We start from the raw sequence: 18,294 nt of genomic DNA, 5'->3' as shown, positions 1-18,294 counted from the left end.
TGCAATAGTCATGTCTCAAGTTAGCAGAAGAAAGTGTATGACATATTAATGCCTGTTATAAACTGAACTACTTTGGACTAATAAGAACATAATTAAAACACGAATGAGATGATCTCATCTGAAATAGTCCAAACTGATGGAGTTTTAAATCTTACTTGGGGGTAATTTTTATTTTTAATGACCAGGGATTTGTTAATTGAGTTATACAGCATAAAATACTGATTAGGTTTTCATGCAAAGTAGTTATTAATGAGGTTCAGGCATACTGACTAGAGAAAAGTTTATGATGGATTTGTTGATTCCACATTTAGATTAGAAACTAATTTAATGCACTCACAGCAAAAGTCACCTCTAAAATGAATTGTGCTTTGAATGGTGTACCAGAATATTAAATGAAGAATATTGGATAACTCTTCTGTAGAGCAGTAAAAAAGTAGGTTATCATTCTTACAAAACAAACATGGCCTCATAAACCATGTATAACATTCGTTGGTAAAATACTCTAAGTCTCACCTTATGCCTTGTCAATATGATATGTTTAATACATCACACCAGTGGGTCACACAGCCAATAGATGCAAACCATGCAGAATATATTTGATATGTGCATTCAGTCATTCATCCTCTTTTTAAGATTCCAGATCTGACCTCCAATATTTTTATGATCCCAGGTGAGATATCCAACTTATGCTTCTGGATATGTTTAGGGACGACTGGCCTTTATTTTTAAAGGAAATAGGAGGTGAGTTCTCTTACTAAGAAAATAGAGCCTCAAGAATCATGGTTTTCAACAAACAAAGATATTTTGCTGACAAACACATAGACGTGGGTCTAATGACGGCAACTTTGACAAGAGGGCCTCTGATATGTCCACCTTCTTCCACAACCAAGAATTCCCCAGCACTGTAGCTGACAGGGCCCTCAGCTGGGTCTGAGCCATATCCTGAACTTTCGCCCTCTCTTCACTCCAACAACAAAGATAGGCTTGTGGTGCAACGGTAGCACATCTGTCTCCCGATCAGAAGGTTGCGTGTTCAAATCACATCCAGCTCGCAGTGCTTAATGAAAGTTCAACTCCCTAGGTTTGGGGCGGCATGGTGGCTCAGTGGTTAGCACTGCTGCCTCACAGCACCAGGGACCTGGGTTCGATTCCAGCCTCGGGTGACTGTCTATGTAGAGTTTGCACATTCTCACTGTGTTTGCGTGGGTTCCCTCCAGGTGCTCCAGTTTCCTCCCACAGTCCAAGTTGGATGAATTGGCTGTGCTAAATTGCCCACAGTGTGCAGATTAGGTGCATTAGTCAGGGGGAAATTTAGGATAGTAGGGTAGTGGAATTGGTTTGGGTGGGGTAGACTTTGGAGGGTCAGTGTGGACTTGTTGGGCTGAAGGGCCTGCTTCCACACTGTAGAGATTCTATGATAGGGTCTCGCATTGTCCTTATCTACCATCCCACCAGCATCCAGTGGATCATTAGTCACCTCCAGTGGGATGACACCACCAGACATATATTCCCCTTATCGGCCTTCCACATGGACTGTTCCCCCCAAGATGCCATTATCCACTTCTTCTTCACTCCCAACAACCCCCCCACCCCACAATCCTGCGGCACCTTCCCCTGCAACCCCGGAAGGTGTAACACCTGTCCCTATACTTCTCTCCCTGGTGTCCCACAACCCAAATACATCTTCCAAGTGAAACAGCGCTTCAGTCAATCTAGTCTCCTGCACCTGCTGCTGACGATGTGGTCTCCTGTACATTGGAGAATTGAAGTGTAGACTGGGTGACTGCTTCGCAGAACACCTTCATTCTGTCTGCAGAAAGGATCATGACTTTCCAGTTACCTGTCACTTCACCACCACCGCAACTCACCCACCCCCTCTTCCCATCCTGTTCCCTGGCCAACATCTCTGCCTCAGAATTGCTGCAGTGCTCCAGTTCAGCTCAGCACAAGCTGGAAGAGCAGCACCTCATTTTCCACTTGGGAACCCCACAGCCTTCTGGATTCAATATCGAGTTCAACAGTTTTTGAGCTGGAGGTCTCCCATGTCTTTACCCCACACCTCACAAACCAGGCCTTGTCATCACAGAGTATGCTACTTGATTATCCAACATTCGATTATCCAGATTATCCGGCAAGATAGCCAGGGTCTGATGCTTGGCTAAACTATGTATCTGGCATTTGATTATCTGGAATTTGATTAATCGAATGAAATACTGCCACCGACTGTGTGCTTCGGATAATCAAAGTTCCTCTGTATTACACACAATCCATTGTTAGCCATTAACAGTCTCCATTAACAGCTGTTCACCCTCCATGTCACCCTCCATGTCACCCTCCATGTCACCCTCCATGTCACCCTCCATGTCACCCTCCATGTCACCCTCCATGTCGATTATCCACTCCTTTGTCTGTCCAACAGTCCTTTTCTCTCTTTGGGGTCTATCCCCAACTATCATTCGCTCCTTACCTCCTCCTCCCAACCCTACCCTCTGCATAGAAAATAAATTTTCCAAGGTGCTATCAGTTCTGAGGAAGGGTTACTGGACCTGAAACATTAACTCTGATTCCTCTCCACAGATGCTGCCAGACCTGTTGAGCTTTTCTGTTTCTGGTTTTTATATATAGATACTTTGCTGGACTATTTAGAACAGTAATACAATCTACAATACATATGTCTAGCAGATGCTGTTCAAGGACTTTTCAGTCTCCACTCACTTTCTGAATTATTAATGCTCTCTGGTTCCTTGCAAACTTTATTCCACCAACACAAAGCCAATGACCTTCCTACTTACTTATCTCCCCAGGAGGTCTTCTGAGTTCTGACTACACAGAGCAAGTCAACTGTTCTTGACTTCCCTGAACGGCAGCTAAAAGCCAAAACCTCCAAACATAGAAATTCTGTCCAACTAAACTGTCGCTCTGGAACTATGTTATATATGACTCCTGAACTGTCCACAGTGATCCACTGAAAACGTTTCTCTCCTATTGCAGGGCAGAATTGCATTTCGCCACCCAAGTGTTTTTGAGAATTCAGGCATAAATCTAACTGTTATGTAAGGATTTCAGGACCCTGGACTGAAATATTTGTTTTCTAATCTAGCATGTACATTGTAGGGTAACTTGTCATAAGAAGTGGATGTATTAGCACATTGTTTTGAATTTTAACAAATGAAATATTCTTTGTTTGCACCTGTAACTGATAGGATTACATTCTCCTTCTTTTGACACTTTCATGATGTATTTGGACTTCTGCCCACACACATGACTCTGCCATTTACATGCCTGACACCTTCATTATCAATGTAGGAAAGTTTGGGAGTGACAGAACCATTCCTTTTTAAGTTACTCCTTTTGGGAATCATCGAATCCTGTAGCTCAGAAGAAATCCTTCAGTCGAAAAGTCTGTACGGCCAAGAACATACTCCAATCTATGCCAGGAGAAAGTGAGGACGGCAGATGCTGGACATCAGAGCTGAAAATGTGTTGCTGGAAAAGCGCAGCAGGTCAGGCAGCATCCAAGGAGCAGGAGAATCGACGTTTCGGGCATAAGCCCTTCATCAGGAATGAGGAAAATGTGCCAAGCAGGCTAAGATAAAAGGTAGGGAGGAGGGACTTGGGGGAGGGGCGTTGGGAATGCGATAGATGGAAGGAGGTCAAGGTGAGGGTGATAGGCTGGAGAAGGGGTGGGGGCGGAAACGTCCTTATGCCCAAAACGTCGATTCTCCTGTTCCTTGGATGCTGCCTGACCTGCTGCGCTTTTCCAGCAACACATTTTCAGCTCCAATCTATGCCAGCCTCACATTCCCTCACTCACCCCCTCGCCTTGAATGCTATGACACTTCAAGTGTTCGTCCGAGTACTTTTTAAAGATTGTGAGGTTTCTTGCTTCTTAGGTAGTGCATTCTGGACCCCCAACGTCCTCTGGGTGAAAAATACTTATGTTCAAATGCCCTCTAAACCCCTTGATGTTTTATTTCAAAATTATGCCCTCTCGTTATGCCTCTTATTATTCACCCTGTCCATGCCCCTTATATATCTCAAGCAGGATCCCCCACCCACCCTGCAACCTTCTCTGCTCCACAGAAAATGACCGGAGCTTATCCAGCCTCTCTTCGTAGCTAAACTGCTCTGCCTGAGGTAACATCTTGGCGAATCTCCTTTCGCAGCCCCTCCAGAGCAATCACATCCTTGCCATAGTGGGCTGCACACTGGGAAGTTGAAACATGTGTCTGAATTCCTAAATGAGATCACAGCTTAAAATATAATTTGCAAACCCATCAGATTTATTTTACAAAGTCAAGAATCACACACCAGGTGATAGTCCAACAGGTTTATTTGGGAGCACTAGCTGGCACAACCTGGTGTTGTGTGAGTTTTAGCTTGGCGAAAGTGAGGACTGCAGATGCTGGAGATTAGAGTCGAGAGTGTGGTGCTGGAAAAGGCAGCATCTGAGGAGCAGCAAAACCGACGTTTCGGGCAAACGCCCTTCATCAGGAATGAGGCTGGGAGCCTCGGGGGTGGAGAGATAAATGGGAGGGGGGAGTGGGGCTGGGGGGACGGTAGCTGAGAGTGCAATAGGTGGATTGAGGTGGGGGTAAAGGTGATATCTCAGAGAGGAGGGTGGAGTGGATAGGTGGGAAGGAAGATGGACAGGTAGGACAGGTTATGAGGAGGGTGCTGAGCTGGAAGTTTGGAACTGGGATAAGGTGGACAAAGGGGAAATGAGGAAACCTTTGTCTACCCTAATCCAACACCAGCACCTCCAATTCATAAACTAGATTCCCTAAAGTGTGGAAACAGGCCATTTGGCTCAACACGTCCACACTGACCCTTTGAACAGTAACTCACTCAGACCCATCTCCCTCTGACTAATACTCCTCACACTATAGGCAATTTAGCATGGCCAATTCACCAGACCAGAACATCTTTGGACTGTGGGAGGAAACCGGAGCACCCAGAGGAAATCCACGCAGACACAGGGAGAATGTGCAAACTCCACACAGACAGTTGCCCGAGGCTGGAATTGAACCCAGCAGTGCTAGCCGCTGAACCACGATGCTGCCCAGATCAATTTCTTTTAGTCATTATACCTTTGGAATATCAGCATCGATCCTTCATTCTCCTTTCTTTTTTAGCTAGAATTAGGCCATTCAGCCCATTGAATTAATCTGCTTTTCCATCAAAACTGATAGGTATCTCAACCCTAGTCTCTTGCCAACTCCACGTAACCATTAATCCTCTTACTAAACCAAGAACCCATCTATTGCTGCCTCATAGCTGAGTTGACGTCTGGTTGCTCAATGCATGAACAACATAACACATGATTACAGCACCAGGTTTTGACAACATCGCTGTAACTGTACTCAGTAATAATTTTTGGAAATGGATTAAACTGTCTATTCTAGAGGTGTCAATGAAAAGTGAGATAATTTCATTGAACATGTTTTTAAAAAAATCATTTGCTTTCCCAGACAAGGATTATTTTCGCGATTAGTTCCTCACAGCTTAGATACAAGTTCAAATCCTTGGCCATCAGGTATTGAGAAGTGCATTTGAATGCATTTTCATCTCATCATTTGCACAACCCGCCATATTAACATTGCGCACCCACTCTTCCTCACAATAATCAAGAAACTTGACGGAGCTGAATTGCAATTGATAAAACGGAATGCGTTACTGGCAACTTGTTTTATCAGCATCCATTGTAGCTTACGGAATGTCTCTGTCAGCATCTAGCTTCTCTTCGCGTGGAACAAGGACTCCTTGTGTACAAGACGTCTCCAAGGTATATCGGTGCTCATTTCCTGGCGCTTTATCCATACAACCCAGCAACTTGCACAGCACCAACCTCAGGCCAACTTCATGGTTTCAACCTTGTGGAGAGCTGGGGCCTGGAGTCATCTTTTGCTGAGGGACAGCGTGTTATGCGTCCACTTGAGGAATTTCTTCCATCGGAGCGCTGTGAGTCTTTGGAACTCCTTGCTACTGAGAGCTGTGTGCACAGAGTGTACATTTAAGGCTGAGACAGATAGACTGGTGGTCAGAAGGGATATCGAGGATTTTGGAGGAAACACAGGAAAAAGTGGACAGGAGGAAAGTTGGAAACAAAAACAGAAATTGCTAGAAAAACTCAGCAGTCCTGACAGCATCTGTGGAGAGAAAGCAGAGTCAACGTTTCGGGCTCAATAACCCTGCTTCAGAAGAGTTCTGATTTTGATTCTGAGTTCCAGCATCTGTGGTTCTTCGTTTCCTTTTGTTTTCTGAGGAATGTTGGGTCAGCCATGATCCGCATGGGGCAGACTCAAAGGGCCGAATGGCCTACTCCTTGTTCCTATTTCTTATGGGGTTTCTGAAGCAGTTTTTTTTCCTTTATTTTCCTTTTCAGCACAGGAGATCGACAGCGCTGAGACAATTCTGGCTGCCATGCCAGAAAATGACTGGAGCTTATCCAGCCTCTCTTCGTAGCTAAACTGCTCTGCCTGAGGTAACATCTTGGCGAATCTCCTTTCGCAGCCCCTCCAGAGCAATCACATCCTTGCCATAGTGGGCTGCACACTGGGAGGTTGAAACATGTGTCTGAATTCCTAAATGAGTTCACAGCTTAAAATATCATTTGCAAACCCATCAGATTTATTTTACAAAGTCAAGAATCACACACCAGGTGAGAGTCCAACAGGTTTATTTGGGAGCACTAGCTGGCACAACCTGTAAAGGGTGCAGAAAGGATTGACAGGGATGTTGCCAGGTCTGGAGGGTTTAAGTTATAAGGAGGGGCTGAACAGGCTGGGGCTGTTTTCCCTGGAGAGTTGGAGGCTGAGGGGTGACCTTATAGAGGTTCATAAAATCATGAGGAGCATGATCATTTAAATAGATACAGTCTTTTCCCTGGGATATGGGATTCTAAAACTAGAGGGTATATGTTTAGGGTGAAAGGGGAAAGATTTAAAAGGGACCTAACGGGCAACATTTTCATGCAGAGGGTGGTGCGTGTTTGGAATGAGTTGACAGAGGATGTGGTGGAGGCTGGTACAATTACAACATTCAAAAGGCATCTGGATGGGTATATGAAAAGGAGGGATATGGGCAAATGCAACTAGTTCAGTTTAGGATATCCATTCAGCATGAATGAATTGGACCGAATGGTCTGTTTCAGTGCTGTTTAACTCTATAACGCCTTGTATAGACAGCCTCTGTGGTTAAGCACAGAAGGAGAGACAGGAGAGTTTCCAAGTTATTTATTATTATCTATATCTGGAAAGATACACTGAAGAGTATTTCACCGCCACAATCCAGCGCCATTTTGAGTTACAACAGAAAAGCAATTCCATAAATTGAGTTCATTTCCTGTCCAAGGATCCTTCAAACACAGCTCCAGGGCATATCAATGTCTCTGTAAGGTGTCCCCTGCCTGAAGGAGTCCTCATGCTTCAGGCTTACAGCAGCTAGGAGTGTCTGCTCTGGGCACCACCACCACCACTGTGACCCACTGCCAATGCCAAGACTCCCCCTCTGGGCACCACGTCCACCAGCAGCGACCCAACACCAAGGTCAAGACTCCCCGCTCCGGGCACCGCCATCACTGTAGCCAACGATGTGCTGACACCCCGGCTCCATGCTCCAGGCCTACCATGGCCAGGGAGTCAAGCTTAAGGCAGTGGGGAGTGCTAAAGAGTCAATGTTTCAGTCAGAAGGGGGGAATGGCTCTGAATGCGGTGTAACAGGTTTAAAGCATGTACCAGCAGCTTACATAGCAAACACAAAGCATGTGCTGCAAGGAAGAAACCATGTGGGAAAGTCAAAGGGGAGGAGAGTTCATTGGAGTGAGGTTGGACCCCAGTCAGTTAAAGGGCTGGTCTGAGTCCAATGCAGGAGTTGACAACCACCAGTCAGTCACTTGGTTCAATGTGACCATGCTATTACATTCTGGTAATTGAGCTGTGGTCACTCACTGAGGTCATGCAGAGGGTGTCTGAGGATTATATGAAGGTTGCTGTGGTGGATCATTTGTGGGTGGACCATGGTCACTTAGGGCTGTTCTGTCTCATCTGTAGGCCACAGGCAGTTATGTGTGTTAGTTCACTAATAGTCAGAGGGCTTATTGAAGGCACTCTTGGTATTGGGGATACTGGGTACCTTGGGATAGATCTCATTGTACTAGGTCACTAAGTACGAGTGACAAAGAAAGAATTGGAGTCATTGAATATTTTTAAGGCAAATGTGGATAGATTCTTGGCAAGCAAGGGGTGAAAGGTTTTTGGAGTAGGCTTAAATGTGGAGTTGTGGTTACAGTCAGGTAAGCCATGATCTTATTCAATTATGGAGCAGACATGATGGGCTGAATGGACCAACTCCTGATTTATATTTTTCTGCCTATGTTTGTCCATGCCACTAACTTCCTTCCGTGGGTGCTAGCAGGAACCATCTCTGAGAGGAAGGGGCACTGAGCGTGAGGCCACAGGTCACAGTCTCTGACAGTTCTCTAAGTGCCAGACATTTTGAGTGTTTCTTCCTCAATCAGCCAGTGATGGGCACATCAAACTGTGGCCTCAAATCTGATGCAGTAGGGTTACTCACTTCACTGAGTGGAAGTCTCTCTGCTGACGGAAGATGCAGGTCAACACATGACTTCTGGGCATCCTCTGAGCGTTCAAAAGCTTCATCCTCAGAGATGAATTGGCTGCTCAAGGTTGAGGATATGGCCTCTTGCTAGCTCATGTTCCCTGAAGCTTAGAATCTCTACTATGTGGAAACAAGGCCCTTCGACACAACATCGACCCTCTGAAGAGTATCCTACCCAAACCCACTCTTCTTTACACTACATTTACCCCTGATTAATGCATCTAACCTACACATCTCTGAAGACTATGGGGCAATTTAGCACGGCTAATTCGCCTAAACTGCAGATCTTTAGACTGTGGGAGGAAACCGGACTACCAGGAAAAAAACCCATGCAGACACAGGGAGAATGTGCAAACTCCAGACAGACAGTCTGTCCAAGGCTGGAATCGAACCCAGGCCCCTAGCGCTGTGAGGCAGCAGTGCTAACCACTGAGCCACCGTGCCACCCTGAATGCTGCTCGTGGCTGCATAAAAGAAGGGAAATATTGTAGAAGCTGAGTAAAAGCTTGGGCAAAACAATAATTTGTTAGTAATGATGCTAATCAGGGACGTGCATTTACTGGTTTGGTCACCTATTTGGTTTCTCCTCTTCACCATGTGGCCAGTCCTGGTCCTCACCAACCGTTTCCAGTATCTTGTCCTCGCGGGCAATGAGGAACCTAATGTCCATCATCTCCCACTGATCTTGGACCTTTTGGCAGAGTTACTGTCCAGTTTGTCCTGAAATAATAATAATAAGGTTTGAATACAATCCAACTGAATGCAAGAGTAGTTTATTATCATGCATGAGGCAGTGAGGTGTCTCCAATGAGTAGGGCCAATGGGCAGGGACAGACGCTATAGAAGATCAGGACTGTGTGAAACATTGAGTGGACATGGTAAGGGTGATGCTGACTGCAGTACCCCTGTCTCTGTTGATGAGATGTGTACAATGGCAAAGTTAAAATGAGTGTTGGCCTTGTAAGTGTGAAAGATGCAATAGAAGGTGGTGCCATGTAGCCTTCCAGAGCACAGACCATTGATGTTCTTTTAACGCTGCTGGACATTCATTTTCACAGTGAGGACAGATTAGATTAGATTACATTAGATTACATTAGATTACATTACAGTGTGGAAACAGGCCCTTCGGCCCAACAAGTCCACACCGACCCGCCGAAGTGCAACCCACCCATACCCCTGCATTTACCCCTTACCTAACACTATTGTCAAGTTAGCATGGCCAATTCACCTGACCTGCACATCTTTGGACTGTGGGAGGAAACCGGAGCACCTGGAGGAAACCCACGCAGACACGGGGAGAATGTGCAAACTCCACACAGTCAGTCGCCTGAGGCGGGAATTGAACCCGAGTCTCTGGCTTCAATGTAGATCTCATCCTACATCTATTTAGGATGACTAGGTTTGGTAAGGTGGTGTCCTGTTGTGGTGAGTTAGATTCTTTAACATCTTGTCTGAAGGTGGGTCAAGAACTTGCTCTATTAATTCTCTTCTATTTTCCATCTGTGTTGAGATTCGAGGGGTGACTATCGCAGTGTCAGGAGCTGTTCATGGTTTGCCGTACCTGAAGTGGTGTCCAGCTGTTTTAAATATGGCACCAGAGCCTTGGAACACAGAAGGTCTCAGCAGTGGCAGCATCTTCTATCTTGTTTACCTTACAATTCACAAATTAATTCCCACAACATCTCCCTTGCATAAATAATGAGCTGCGAATTGTGTTATTGTGTGAGAGAATTCGAATTGAATTGAATTGAATTCATTGTCACGTGTACCGAGGCACAGTGAGAAGCTTTGTCTTGTGAACAATACAGGCAGATCACAGAGTTAAGTAACATAGATAGTAAATAATAGGTAAACAGCAGCAAAAACAAAAACACAGGTACAGGTGAATGTTAAGAGTTTGTGAGACCATTCAGTATTCTAACAGTCGGGTAGAATCGATTGTGAAACCGGCTGGTGAGTATGTTGAGGCTTCTGTACCTTCTCCCCGATGGTAGAGGTTGTAGAAAAACATTGCCAGGGTGGGATAGATGAATACTGACAGCCTTTCCTTGACAGCGGGCCTGGTAGATGGATTCTATCGATGGGAGGTTGGCCTTTGTGATTTTCCGAGCTGAGTTCATCACTCTCTGTAACCCTCTCCGATCTTGAATGGTACAGTTGCCATACCAGGTAGTGATACGTCCAGACAGAATGCTCTCGATGGCACACCTATAAAAGTTGGCAAGGGTATTCGCTGTCATGCCAAATTTCCTCAGCTGCCTGAGGAAGAAGAGACATTGTTGGGCCTTTGTAACCAGTGTGTCCACATGAAGAGACCAAGAAAGCTTGTTGTGGATGACTACTCCCAGGGGCTTGACACCCTCCACTCGTTCCACCTCTGTTCTGTTAGTGTGTAGGGGGGGGCATGAGTAACATCCTGCTGAAAGTCAGGAATGAGTTCCTTGGTTTTGCCGACATTGAGAGCTAGGTTGTTCTCAGTACATCATTTTTCCGGGTCTTCCACTTCCCGTCTTAGTCTGTTTCGTCGCAATCTGAGATTCAATCGATGATGGTGGTGTCATCAGCAAACTTGTAAATGGCATTAGTCTGGTATTGGCAGATTTAACATCACCATTTATTAACTTCAAATGGGAAAATCCTTTGCCTAAGTTTCAGAAAAGGACACAACAGTACTTTGAAATTTACCAACTGAAAAATTTGGATGCAAGCAAAGTCTCTCATCCTAAAATTCTTCAGCTTTCAGAAAGTTTTTATTTGATTTTGGGAATTTATGCTCCGATACCCCACGTTTGTGTCTTCCTGGTGATATTTTATCATAAGTGAATGGTAAAATGTGAAGTTATTCACTTTGGCAAGAAGATTGAGAAAGCAGTGTATTAATTAGACAGAGAAATCATGAAGGACATGGATAGGATAATTAGACAAAGTCTTTTCCCTGGGGTGGGTGAGTCCAGAACTAGAGGCCATAGATTTAGGGTGAGAGGAGAAAGATATAAAAGAGTCCTAAGGGGCAGCTTTTTCATGCAGAGGATGGTGCGTGTGTGGAATGAGCTGCCAAAGGAAGTTTTGGAGGCTAGTACAATTGCAACATTTAAAAGGATGGGTATATGAATAGGAAGGGTTTGGAGGAATATGGGCCAAGTGCTGGCAGGTGGGAATAGATTAGGTTGGGGTATCTGGTCAGCATGAACGAGTTGGACCGAAGGGTCTGTTTCCGTGCTGTACATCTCTTGACTCTATAAGTGAATATAAACTGAAGGATGTTACACCTCAGTTACACACAGCATTGGAAATACCACAGCTTAAATACTGTACTGGAAGCAGAGAATAATGGAGAAACTCAACAGATCTGGCAGCATCTGTGGAGAGTAGAACAGCCAATGCTTTGAGTCCACAGACTCTTTTTTTGAACAGTGTGAGTTTTAGTCTCCATATTTAAGGATGGATGTAAATGCATTGGACTTGGTTCAAGGGACACTTACTAGATTCTTAACTGAGAATGACTGGGTTGGCTTATGAGCTTAGGCAGGCTGGTCTCGTTTTCGTTAGATTTCAGAAGACTGAGAGGTGAGCTAATTGAATTGTGTGATTTCTGAACGGACTTGACAGGGTGGACATGCAAAGGATGTTTCCACTTGTGGTTGAGTCAAGCACACTATTTAAAATGAGGTGTTTAAGTCAGAGATGAGGAAAATGATTTTCTCTCAGAAAGTTGTAGGACGTTCAGAACTCTCAAGAGAGGTTGGAGGGGTGGGTCATTAAACATGTTTAAATTGGCAGTAGATAGACTCATGTTCGGCAAAGATACAAAAGTGTATCAAGGGTAGATGGAAATGTGGAACTTGGACCACCAGTAGATCAGCCACAATCTGACTGTACATCAGAGCAAGCTTACTAGGCTGAAAGGCCTCCTTCATCTCCTAATTCAGATGTTTGGATATTTGTCTTTGATCTTTGGCTATATGAAAGTACCTTACGATACAAGCATGAGAAATGGTCCACTGATTTTTAAATACTCAGCAAATAACAAATAATATTGGCCCAGTTCTTCCAACTGTTATCAGAGAGGGTGCACCTGATGCTGACTATGATTTAAACTGCCCCTTAGCACTTTTTGCTTGAGTTTTTGCATCTTCCACTGCCAGGTCCAGCAGGTTTACAGGAGTGAACAGCCTCAGGAGAATTAATTGTGGAATGTAATTCCAGTTTCACTATCACCTTCTCATGAATAGAAGACTCCTCCTTAAGGTCACGTTTAGTTTAAATGACTTGCATTGCTTCAAAAAAAATCTGACATTCTCCACTGCTGCTTAACATCCCCTCACGCCCCCACAAGACTTGGATTCCTGATAATATTCAAGCACTCCACTCCACCCATCAAGCTGCTCAGTCAAGCCCCTCACATCTTGCCAATGCATTGGCCAAGCAAGGACTAGGGATTTTGCCAGATCGGAGGCGAGATAGGAGTGAGGGAGGGGATGAGCATGTTCCAGCAGACTGTGGGTGGGCTGTGATGGAGGCTTTTGTCTGGGGGAGGGGTTTGGTGGTGAAGGTCAACATTTGACCTTCAATAGAAAAGAAAAGAATAGAAAATAGAGAAAAGAGAATCGAAAAGCGCTAGTGGTAGGGGACTCAATAGTTAGATGGATTGACAGGAGATTTTGTGGTCAGGAACGGGACTCCCAGAGGGTATGTTGCCTCCCCAGTGTCAGGATCTGGAATGTTGCTGATCGGATTTACATGGGGAGGGGGAGGGTGAGCAGCCAGAAATCGTGGTACATATTTGCCCCAATGATATAGCCAGGAAAGGGATTGAGGATCTGAAAAGTGACTACAGAGAGTTAGGTTGGAAGCTGAAGAGCAGGACGAGTAGAGTCGTGATCTCAGGTTTGCTGCTGGTGCCACGAGACAGTGAGGTGAGGAACAGTCAGTGAATGCAGGCTTAACACATGGCTGTGCAGCTGGTGTGGGAGGGAAGGCTTCAGATATTTAGAACATTGGGATACCTTCTGGGTAAGATGGGACCTGTACACGAAGGATGGGTTGCACCTGAACTGAAGGGGCACAAATGTCCGGGGTGGGAAATTTGCTTGTGTGGTTCGGGAGGGTTTAAACTAGTTTGCCGGGGTGGGGGGTGGGGGGGGGGGGGGGTGGAATCAGAGCTACATGTCTGGTGGGGGGGGGTGTAGTTAGATATGGGGAAGTGACAGGATGCTGTGAATCTATCGAGAAGGTTATTATGTGATGGAACAAAGGGATCGGTTTAAGTGTGTCTGCTTTATTGCAAGGAGTGTCAGAAATAAGAGTGATGAACTTAGAGCATGGATCAGTACTCGGGACTACGAGGTTGTGGTCATAACAGAGACATGGGTTTCACAGGGACAGGAGTAATTGCTAGATGTTCCAGGGTTTCGAACATTTAAAAAGAACAGGGAGGGTGGAAAAAGAGGAGGGGGTGTAGCATTGCGAATCAGAGAGTGCATCACAGCTACAGAAACAAAGGTTGTTGAGGAAGGTTTGTCTACTGAGTCAGTATGGATGGGAGTTAGGAACAGCAAGGGAGCAGTCACCTCATTGGGGGTTTTCTACAGATCCCCGCAAAAATAGTAGGGAGATCGAAAAGCTCATAGGCCAGCAGATTTTGGTAAAATGCAGATGAAGCAGGGTTGTTGTTATGGGTGACTTCAACTTTCCCAATTTTGACAGGAACTTCCTTCGTGCAGATGGTTTGGATGGAGCCATTTTTGTCAGGTGTTTTCAGGAGGGTTTCCTTACTCAGTATGTAGACAGGCTGACAAGTGTAGAGGCCATTTTGGATTTGGAGATTGGCAATGAGCCAGGACAGGTGTCAGATCTCGTGGTAGGAGAACACTTTGGTGACAGTGACCACAACTGCCTCACATTTACCAATGCCTTGGCGAGGGAAAGGAACAGTTACCAAGAGAAGATATTTAATTGGGGAAAAGGAAGTACAGATTGGGAGCAATTGTTACGCAGAAAGGGCACAACAGACATGTGGAGACTATTTAAGGAGCAGTTGTTGCGAGCGATGCATAAATTTGTACCTCTGAGACAGGCAAGAAGGAGTAAGATTAAGGAGCCTTGGAGAACAGAGGAGCTTCTCCTCAAATGGAAGAAGGCAGCTTACATAAGGTGGAGAAAGCAAGGATCTGGCACAGCTTTAGAGGATCACAGACTTGCTAGAAGGGAGCTCAGAAGTGGACTGAGGAGAGCCAGGAGGGGGCACAATAAAGGCTTGGCAGGAAAGATTAGGGAGAACCCAAAGGCATTTTACTCATATGTGAGGAATAAGAGCATGATCAGGGAGAAGATAGGGCTGGTCAGCGATAGCATAGGTAACTTGTGCGTGGAGTCTGAGCACATAGGGGATGGCCTAAATGAGTTTTTTGCTTTGTTTTTCACGAAGGAAAGGGACTTTGTTGTGAATGAGAACTTTGAGGAGCTGGGAAACAGGCATAAGCAGATCAAGATTGAAGAAGTTGATATGCTGGAAATTTTGGCAAACATTAAGATTGATAAGTCCCCAGGGCCAGACCAGATTTATCCTAGGTTGGTCTGGGAAATGAGAAAGGAGGTTGCTAAGCTGCTGGTGAAGATCTTTGCCTCCTCACTCTCCACAGAAATCATACCGGAGAATTGGAGGGAGGTGAATGTTGTTTCTCTGTTCAAGAAGGGGAATAGGGAAATCCCTGGCAATTACAGACCAGTCAATCTTATGTCTGTGGTCAGCAAGGTTTTGGAAAGAATTCTGAGGGATAGGATTTATGACTATTTGGAAAAGCATAGCATGATTAAAGGCAGTCAGCATGGATTTGTGAGGGGCAGGTCATGTCTCACAAATCTTATTGAGTTCTTTGAGGAGGTGACGAGACAGGTTTATGAAGGCCGAGCAGTGGATGCGGTGTATATGGACTTCAGCAAGGCATTTGTTAAGGTTCCCCATGGTAGGCTCATTCATAAAGTCAGGAGGTTTGGGATACAGGGAGATTTGGCTGTCTGGATTCAGAATTGGCTGGCTGACAGAAGGCAGAGAGTGGTTGTAGATGGAAAGTATTCTGTCTGAAGGTTAGTGGTGAGTGGTGTCCCACAGGGCTCTGTTCTTGGGCCTCTGCTCTTTATAGTTATTTTAAATGACTTGAATGTGGAGATTGAGGGGTGGGTTAGTAAATTTACTGATAACACGAAGGTTGGAGGTGCAATTGATAGTATCGACGGCTATTACAGGCTACAGCGTGACATAGACAGAATGCAGAGCTGGTCTGAGAAATGGCAGCTGGTGTTCAACCTGAATAAATGTAAAGTGATGCATTTTGAAACTTTAATGCTGAATTTAGGATTAAAGACAGGATTCTTGGCAGAGTGGAGGAACAGAGGAATCTTAGTTCAAGTGCATTGATCCCTCAAAGTGGCCACCCAAGTGAAAAGGGTTGTTAAGAAAGCGTACGGTGTTTTGGCTCTCATTAACAGGGGGATCGAGTTTAAGAACTGCGAGGTTTTGCTGAAGCTCTACAAGACCCTGGTAAGACCACCCTTGGAATATTGAGTCCAGTTCTGGTCGCTCTATTATAGGAAAGATACGGAGTCTTTGGAAAGGGTGCAAGGAAGGTGCACCAGGATGCTGCCTAGACTGGAGAGCTTGTCTTACGAAGAGGGGTTGACTAAGCTCGGACTTTTCTCTCTGGAGAGAAGGAGGAAGAGAGGTGACCTGATCGAGGTCTACAAGGTAATGAGAGGCATGGATAGAGTCAATAGTGTCATAGAGTCATAGAGATGTACAGCATGGAAACAGACCCTTCAGTCCAACCCGTCCATGCCGACCAGATATCCCAACCCAATCTAGTCCCACCTGCCAGCACCTGGCCCATATCCCTCCAAACATTCCCTATTCATATACTCATCCAAATGCCTTTTAAATGTTGCAATTGTACCAGCCTCCACCACTTCCTCTGGCAGCTCATTCCATATACGTACCACTCTATGTGTGAAAAAGTAGGTCTCTTTTATACCTTTCCCTTCTCACCCTAAACCTATGCCCTCTAGTTCTGGACTCCCCGACCCCAGGGAAAAGATTTTGTCTATTTATCCTATCCATGCCCCTCATAATTTTATAAACCTCTATAAGGTCATCCCGTGGCCTCCGACGCTCCAGGGAAAAAAGCCTCAGCCTGTTCAGCCTCTCCCTATAGCTCAAATCCTCCAACCCTGGCAACATCCTTGTAAATCTTTTCTGAACCCTTTAAAGTTTCACAACATCTTTCTGATAGGAAGGAGACCAGAATTGCATGCAATATTCCAACAGTGGCCTTGCCAATGTCCTGTACAGCAGCAACATGACCTCCCAACTCCTGTACTCAATACTTTGACCAATAAAGGAAAGCATACCAAATGCCTTCCTCACTATCCTATCTTCTTGTGAGTCCACTTTCAAGAAGCTATGAACCTGCACTCCAAGTTCTCTTTGTCCAGCAACACTCCCTAGGACCTTACCATGAAGTGTATAAGTCCTGCTAAGATTTGCTTTCCCAAAATGCAGTACCTCACATTTATCTGAATTAAACTCCATCTGCCACTTCTCAGCCCATTGCCCCATCTGATCAAGATCCTGTTGTAATCTGAGGTAACCCTCTTCGCTAGCAGAAAGTGAGGACTGCAGATGCTGGAGATCAGAGCTAAAAAATGTGTTGCTGGAAAAGCGCAGGAGGTCAGGCAGCATCAAAGGAGCAGGAGAATCGACGTTTCGGGCATAAGCCCTTCTTCGCTGTCCACGACACCTCCAATTTTGGAGACATCTGCAAACTTACTAACTATACCTCTTATACTCATGCCCAAATCATTTATATAAATGATGAAAAGTCGTGGACCCAGCACCGATCCTTGTGGCACTCCACTGGTCACATGCCTCCAGTCTGAAAAACAACCCTCCATCACCTTCCCCTGTCTTCTACCTTTGAGCCAGTTCTGTATCCAAATGGTGAATTCTCCCTGTATTCCATGAGATCTAACCTTGCTAATCAGTCTCCCATGGGGAACCTTGTCAAACGCCTTCCAGAAGTCCATATAGATCACATCTACTGCTCTGCCCTCATCAATCTTCTTTGTTACTTCTTCAAAAAACTCAATCAAGTTTGTTGAGACATAGTTTCCCACACATAAAGCTAACCAATGTCCTGTACAGCTGCAACATGACCACCCAACTCCAGTATTCAATAAAGGAAAGCATACCAAATGCCTTCTTCACTATCCTATCTACCTGCTTTCAAGGAGCTATGAACCTGCACTCCAAGGTCTCTTTGTTCAGCAACACTCCCGAGGACCTTACCATTAAATGCTTAAGTCCTGCAACAATTTGCTTTCCCAAAATGCAACACCTCACATTTATCTAAATTAAACTCCATCTGTCACTTCTCTGCCCATTAGCCCATCTGATCATGGAAGCTTTCACATTAAATTAGCTGGTTAATGTTGTGTCAGTCAGAGCTCTAAACTGAAAACAAACAGTTAAAAGGAATAACCTCATTGCAAAACAAAACCAAGAAATGACCATGTATAAAGAGCACAGTCAGCTTAAGGCATATTTTGGTCTTATTAACAATAAAGAAATAGAAAGAATAAACAGAAATGCTGGGAATGTCAAAGGCTCACTCGTGATTAAAT

This window comes from Chiloscyllium punctatum, chromosome 5, assembly GCF_047496795.1.
Source record: "Chiloscyllium punctatum isolate Juve2018m chromosome 5, sChiPun1.3, whole genome shotgun sequence".
Taxonomy (NCBI): Eukaryota; Metazoa; Chordata; class Chondrichthyes; order Orectolobiformes; family Hemiscylliidae; genus Chiloscyllium; species Chiloscyllium punctatum.
Note: the sequence above shows the minus strand (reverse complement) of the source record.